The following is a 5,982-nucleotide window of genomic DNA, read 5'->3' on the forward strand; positions in this document are numbered from 1 at the left end:
ATTCCAAAACCGCACCAGTGACATGCGGACGCTAGGTGATAGCAACTGAAAGGAGGAAATACAAAATAGTACCGGTCATCTCGTGCCGGTTTCACCCGTAATGCTGGTGGCTTTAGTAGTAAATGGCTACTGCAAAACACTTAAATGGCTGGAATTCTGGACGGACTAACCAGGAAACTATAATCGGCAACTGGCACCTTTTGGTGCCTTGAAATTTTGTTACAGAAGCGGCAAATTGAATTTTCTGTTTTATTACAAAATGCTGCTGCTAGCGGATAAAACCTTGCAAATATGCATCTGTTTGTTGGTGTTAATTTTACGACAGCGGCCGGCGCCCCATCATTTTGATTCCAAAACTGCACCAGCGACATGCGGATGCTAGGTGATAGCAGCTGAAAGGAGGAAAGACAAGAGTACCGGTCATCTCGTGCCGGTTTTACTCGTTATGCTGATGGCTGTTAGTAATAAATAGCACTGCAAAATACTAAAATGGCTGGAACTCTGGCCGGACTAACCAAAAACAAAAATATATTCGGCACCTGGCCCCTTTTGGTGCCTCGAAATTTTGTTACAGAAGCGGCTAATTGAATTTTCTGTTTTACCAAATGCTGCTGCAAGCGGAAAAAACCTTGCATAAATGCATGTTTGTGTTGGTGTTAATATTACGACAGCGGCCAGCGCAGCTTTCAAGAAAAATTTTTCCTTACCATTCCATCACCTATGTAGCCCCTCCTTCTTTTTATTTATCTGACGAAGCCTTGGTATAAAACGTACCGTTCGAACATTTCACCCCATCAGTTTCATTATTAAACCGTACCGGATACATACGGACGCTTGGTGTTAGCAGCTAAAAGGAGGAAAAACAAAATAGTACCGGTCATCTCGTGCCGGTTTCACCCGTGATACTGGTGGCTACTGCAAAATACTAAAATGGCTGGAATTCTCAAGTTTGGCTCAAAGTTATTGTGATTCGATGAAATGTGTTTTTTAAATATTGGCTTTTGTTTTTGCTGATCGTGTTAAATATTATGAATTTTAGTTCAAACTTTCCATTTCGTTTGTGCTTTTTTGTTTAAACTGTCATTTTCTATGGTCTATGGTCTCTCCTGTAGAATGTAGTTGTTTTTTTTTAATAGAATGATTTGTGTGTTACTTGTACTCAATAGGGTAACGGGGGTATTTTGTCCCACATGCATATTTTGGCCCACCCAGTAACATTTTACGCATTTTATCTGATAATGTCAATGAATATTAGAAAACTAAGCATGCAACATTGAATAACACACCTAAGAATCATACTACACTATAATTTTCAGCGAAAAACTGGCTCTAGGTGGTGTTATTTTGGAATTAGTTCATACATATTCAAAGTCATGGCTGAGTCAACCCAAAGTCAAGAGGAAGTGGTAATACACAAGTCAACGTCCAGAAGCTATTGTAACAAATATGTATGCTTTTGAAACAATTCGTTGTTGTAGTAACCTCAATAAAATGTCATAGTAACAGTTTGTATACTCTAACATGTTGGAAAATTTGAAAAAGTGGTTAAACGCATGGCCGAAATATGTTTCCCTCTTTCTGGAGCGAACATATTTTGGTTTTGACATCTCTTTGTTTACCGTTCGGCCGTTGCACGTGAACAAAGAAGCAGCTTGTGACAATTTACAGGTAATTACTTCTCAATTTATCACATTTAACGATATGAAATTGGATGAGAATGCCTGTCAAACCGCTATAAGCCAAATCATTTCATTTTTAAATGCCTAAAATTTACAAAAATTCACAGCAGAAGGATGTTTTCCTCAAACCCACTATTTTCGCTCTAAAAATACCGATAATGATCTCAAATATTATTAGTCCGAATTATTTCCATACACGTCTCTAGATAAAAAAGTGGGCCAAAGTTAAAATTTTGTGGACCAAAATATGTTTTTAATACTTTGTAGAAATTTTGATATTTCTAGGATATTTTTCAATATATTGCATTGTTGAACGGTGTATATTAAAATCGACACTTAGCTTTTAACCATGGTATAATAGAGTAGGTATTTATGTTGAAATATTGTGTTTGTTCTAATGAACTGTGCAAACACTTCCCAAAGCTGGCCAAAATACCCCCGTTACCCTACTACCGCGTTGAAATTGTGTGTTTTGACGTTGACTAACGTCTATATCGAAGTTAGGCCCCTGAATTTAAAAATCTAGTAATTCAACCAGGGAAAACCAGAGAAAAGTGGTCAGGTTTTGAGCGCTTATTTTGCAGTCATCTATAATCAGGTTTTCGAGGTTTTGGCATCAATCGATCAGAAATTCTTTTACGGTTAAATTTATGTAACAAAAACAAACTATTGTTTGAGATACACTATTGAAAAATTGGTAATTAATATCGATTGTCTAAATCATACCGCGCAGCCAATCACTACCTCTCTTCCCAAGCACAGTCGACACTAACGGATACAATCGATCTGACTTTGTTGTTATTGTTGTTGTCACTTTCTGTTTCCGATGTTTATGCTGCTGCTAGCGGAAAAAACCTTGCAAATATGCATCTTTTTGTTGGTGTTAATTTTACGACAGCGGCCGGCGCCCCATCATTCTGATTCCAAAACCGCACCAGTGACATGCGGACGCTAGGTGATAGCAGCTGAAAGGAGGAAATACAAAATAGTACCGGTCATCTCGTGCCGGTTTCACCCGTAATGCTGGTGGCTTTAGTAGTAAATGGCTACTGCAAAACACTTAAATGGCTGGAATTCTGGACGGACTAACCAGGAAACTATAATCGGCAACTGGCACCTTTTGGTGCCTCTAAATTTTGTTACAGAAGCGGCAAATTGAATTTTCTGTTTTACCAAATGATGCTGCTAGCGGAAAAAACCTTGCAAAAATGCATGTTTGTGTTGGTGTTAATATTATGACAGCGGCCGGCGCAGCTTTCAAGAAACATTTGTCTCTTCCATTCCATAATTTATGTAGCCCATCCCTCTTTTAATTTATCTGACGAAGCCTTGGTATAAAACGTACCGTTCGAACATTTCACCCCATCAGTTTCATTACTAAACCGTACCGGCTACATACGGACGCTATCTTGAAAGAATTCTGGACGGACTGACCAAAAACATGGATATATTCGGCACCTGGCCCCTTTTGGTGCCTCGAAATTTTGTTACAGAAGCGGCTAATTGAATTTTCTGTTTTTTTTTTTTAAGAATACGGTAGTCAACGTCATGCGGTCGTGTCTTGAATACCACCCTCCTACTTTTTTTGTCAGTTGATAAAATAGTGCGAAAAAATTAAATGTTATATATTTTTACAGAGTAAAAATTATCATACATATTTAAATTTTATGAAGAAATAAAAGCTCGATCGTGGAAGGCAAAACCAATCACCGTTAAATTAAAATCGATCCAATATATAAACGGAATGATATTAGCCACATATAATTACATAAGTCGCAGAATATAGAATTCATTAAACATTTGGGCAGTATCCGGTTAATTCACGCGGTAGATTGTTGCACTGTAACTTTAACACCCTCAAAGTATCAGCTTCTCAGTGAAGCAGTTTTTGACCTTTTTTCTCAGTGAAGCAGTTTTTGAGCATACACAAATTTCTTAAAGATTTCATTTTCATTCTACATTATTCACTGATATCCTGTGTCCAGTAGTAATTCGAATAGTTCAATCATAACGAGATGTCTGAGCTTTCCAATTTACTTGAGCATAATATTTGTTTTCAGTGTCTTCCTTTTATTGGGTCAAAATTTGTAATTTTCAACAACCGCATTAAACCTGTGCCTATATTTTATAACGTTAAATGCATTTTAAACTGCAAAGCCGTTGCCGTAAAAGATGTTGATTCGCAAAAAAAAAATCATGCTCGCACTCACACAATTCCCGCAATAAAAGCACTTAACAAAAGAATAGAAACACCCCAAACTGCGAAAAGAGTTGCGGTTACAAATTATTACTTTTGCGGCGCATCTTTGATGTTGTGAAACATCTTGGAGTATTAATCTGTTTCTCCTGCCAGCATTTCAAAATCAGAATGATTGGATACATTTGCAAGCTTAGATAGATGCAGTCCACTGATCCAATTTAAGCTTCGTATGACCCAAGCTAAACTTACTTGTCACTTTGATGCCGGAATTTCTATTTCACTTCACCTTAGATTTTTTCCAAAACTAGCTTAATCACACAATTTTCACTGATAATCTAGAATTTTCTTCTTCATAACACTTTCCACAGAAAATTGCTTACTAGCCGTTTCCAATATCAAACTGCCCACCTCTAATTACGATTCGCAAGTTTCACTTCGTCACTTGATGCTAACTTTGCCGGCAGACGAAACCTTTCCGGTGTTCATTGCGCGCATGTAAACAAATCGCCACGTTCGATCTCGATTTCGATATTCCCCTGCGGTCCGAAATTTATTACCGAAAAAACCGAAACCCGGTTCAATCTCGATGTCCGACTATAACACACTGCGACAACGCTGACGACGCTGACCGATGATCGCGACAAACTGCGATATTTTACGAGCGCGCGCGACAAGCTTCCCGAACGCGTTACAGCCAGCAACTAATGCCATTAACGTTCACGACTTAACTAAAACTGTTTACGGTAATTTTTGTGTGTTCTTTTTTACTCCGCTGTTTCTTGCTTTTTCTTCAGTTGGCCAATTGGCTGGCATGGCAGGCGCAAACCTCCACGCTCGCGGTGTGCAGCTCGGCTCAGCTGATGCGTTCGATCGTTCGCGGGAGGGGACCCACGCGCTCCGGTATACCTAGACTCTCTTGGAGCGCCGGCCTTTTCTTTGGCTGCCGGTGTTAGCAGGTTCGTCGCCTAGGTATATCAATACAGTTTAATAAACTCTTCACAAATAAAAAAAAAACAGCTAATAACTTGATGATAATTAATCATACAGTGAGTGAAATTTTACGTCATCTACAAAGGAATCGTCGATAAGTATTGTATTTTATTGTTTTTTCAAAACAGATTAGTGATCGATATGTTGTTGAAATTTAGATTTTGTTTCATTAACTTTGCCGACACTAAATCCTGGACTGCATCTTGGCACGAGAGCCGCAATGCCGGCGAGAGCTAATAATAACACAGCGCGCAAGAGAGAATGCGAAGCAGCTGGGAGCCAGACAGTCAGCCAGCGCAGCGGTACTAACCTGTTTATGCTCGTAGCGGATGAGCGGGGAAGCCTTGGCGGCCGGCTTGCCATGTGCATGCACCGATCAGAGCGGGAGGAAATTGGCACTGTAAAAACGTGCGCGAGCGAGCGTTCCTGAAGAAAAAAAAATGAAATAAAAGAGACCGGTATGAATGCGCTACATTCTGTAGCAATCTCTCAGCCCCCATGCCACCCCCAATTCTGCTGCTGCTGCTGCTGCTACTGTGTAACGGGGAAATGTGCGTTTGTGGTGAAGCCGGAGACACTGCAGGCTTGAGAACGGCGCGTGGCTCTCGCCTTTCAAAGGCGGCTAACTGATTCGATGGGCAACGAGGTTGACTCCAGCTGCGCTGGTAGGTACGCGCAAGCGTCTGAGTTCCATGTTTTTTGAGAGTGAATGTGAAGAGGATCCGAAGCGAGAATGGGATAACTAGGTCAATTACATCTGGTAGGTACGGAAGTACCAAATCATTATGAAACTGTTGATTCGTTCGTGCTTACAAGTGATTGTCGACAAAATCATCGTCAGGTGTCTTGCACGAAAACGTGGCACATCAAATCAACGTCGAAACATATTGTTCGACGTGGGACTTAGATATTTTGAGAAGGTAACAACGGTACCGATACAATTTAACCAATAAAAAGTTACCACAGATAACCAACATCATCGCAAAATGGTTTTTATGAGAACCATGAATTATTCAGTAACGGTTTAACATTTTCACAGCAGTGATAGTTGAGTTTTTTTCTTGGTACCCATTTAATAAACGCAACCAGCGACCAAGGCTGAACAACAGGTAC

At 39.9% G+C, this 5,982-nt stretch overlaps 1 protein-coding gene across 1 annotated transcript in view; it reads right to left on the bottom strand.

The window, feature by feature from the left end:
- Positions 1-4,585, bottom strand: part of LOC129721270 (heparan sulfate 2-O-sulfotransferase pipe) — a 555,985-nt gene extending 551,400 nt beyond the window's left edge. The window contains exon 1 of the mRNA XM_055673632.1: positions 4,129-4,585. The gene's annotated coding sequence lies outside the window, so the exon portion shown is untranslated. The remainder of the gene's footprint in view (positions 1-4,128) is intronic.
- Positions 4,586-5,982: the final 1,397 nt, after the last annotated feature.

Source organism: Wyeomyia smithii, chromosome 2 (genome assembly GCF_029784165.1).
Source record: "Wyeomyia smithii strain HCP4-BCI-WySm-NY-G18 chromosome 2, ASM2978416v1, whole genome shotgun sequence".
Taxonomy (NCBI): domain Eukaryota; kingdom Metazoa; phylum Arthropoda; class Insecta; order Diptera; family Culicidae; genus Wyeomyia; species Wyeomyia smithii.